Below are 1,730 nucleotides of genomic sequence, written 5' to 3'. Positions count from 1 at the left end.
CGCTTTGGAACAATCTACATTGTTAAAAGCGCTATATAAATGAAGATGAGAGAATGCCAGAAATGTGAGCTCAACACATGATCGCCAGTGTCTGTCTAACCCGAGCACACCTTGTTCCAGAAATAGTTTAGCAGGGAACATTTAAACACAATAGGCATTTTTTTGCTCCAGAATGCAAAGTAATATATTTAAAATTCATATCTATTCTTTGATATCACAAAGAATGGTAGTCATAAATGTTATGTTTAGATTATCGTGAGATAAGTTTGGACTTTGTATAGTTTACTTTAATCTTTTATTTTTATTAAACAGCTATATGCATCCCTGAAAATAAACTCTTTTTAAATCTTGACTTGAGGCAGATTTTATCTTCTGTTTGCTGCAGTCGCAACCAAGATTAATCATCTGACTGGCTTCAGATCAGATTGTGATTGTGGCATTGATTGAATTGACAACAGCTCAAAGCAGATTGTGAAAGTTACTTTGCCACAAGGATTTAAAGATAGGCCTATACACTCTCAGAAAATAAAATACATAATTGTACCTTTAGGGGTACAATGGCTTGTCACTGGGGCTGTATCCTCAAGGGTACAATATTGTACCTTAACCTTCAAAAGAAACGGTACATATGTACCTTTTAATGCTTTTTGACCCTCAAAAAGGTACATATATTATGTACCTTGAGGTCCAATAATAAGCCTATGGGGTACGTTAGTGTAGATTGTACCTTGGGGGACAGAAATGGACTCCTACTGTACCCCTATTTCAGACAGTGTATTTATAGTGTCGTCATCTCATTCAAGTGTCATACAAGTTATTTAATTCAGTTTAGATGATATTCAAAACACAATTTAAACAACCTTCTAGAATGGATATTTAAGCTCAGATTTGTTGGACTTAATTTTACAATCCTATTACTGCTTGTACAATAAATCTGAACAAAATGTTCACGAGGGATCAAATAATCTCCGTGTCTCTATCAAGTGTCATATTGGGAGAGTCACAGAATATGACCAATAATAAAGACAGGAGGAAACGCCCCTTCAGGTTTGATAAGTGCTTTGAAATAGCTTTGGAAAGTGCGATTCATTTTAGAGAGTCGATTCGTTCGAACAAGCTGGTCCGTTGAGTCATCGCTCGAAGCGCTAAGCACTGTGTGTTTTTTGAAGTTGCATAAATTCTAATTATATTGTGTGTACAAGTCTAAATGTTCCAGTTTGATGATATTACTCAGCGTGCGTGCGCTGTGTGTGTGTGTGTGTGTGTGTGTGTGTTTACCAAGTATTATCCTACCTTTTCAGATGTTATGTTGATCTGATCACGGTTCATTTAGTTTTCTCACAGAAAGTTCACACCAAGAAGTTCGATAACTATAAAGATAACATTCTGGTAATTAAAAGCGCGCGTTGCAGTTTTGTCGTGGATTCTGATTGGCTAATTGTCAATATTTTATCGTTCAAAAAGCTGGAAAAATCATTCTGAAAGTGATTCCAACGAAACCGTTCCTTTGTGTAGTTATAGCTGTCGTGTGCACTTCCATATTTTCTTAGAATTAGTAACGATTATTAAAACGTAATAGTTATCGTGTTCACTTGACCGGCATTTAGAGTTCAGTGATTCATGAATCCTTTTTAAATTGATTCGATCGAATCATTAAAAAGAGTCGGTTCAGGTTCAAAATAACAATTCGTCCGCGAATCGGACAGCAAGACATGGAAACCGCGCTAGGG

This window comes from Leuciscus leuciscus (assembly GCF_965113295.1).
Source record: "Leuciscus leuciscus genome assembly, chromosome: 12".
NCBI classification, from domain to species: Eukaryota; Metazoa; Chordata; class Actinopteri; order Cypriniformes; family Leuciscidae; genus Leuciscus; species Leuciscus leuciscus.
Note: the sequence above shows the minus strand (reverse complement) of the source record.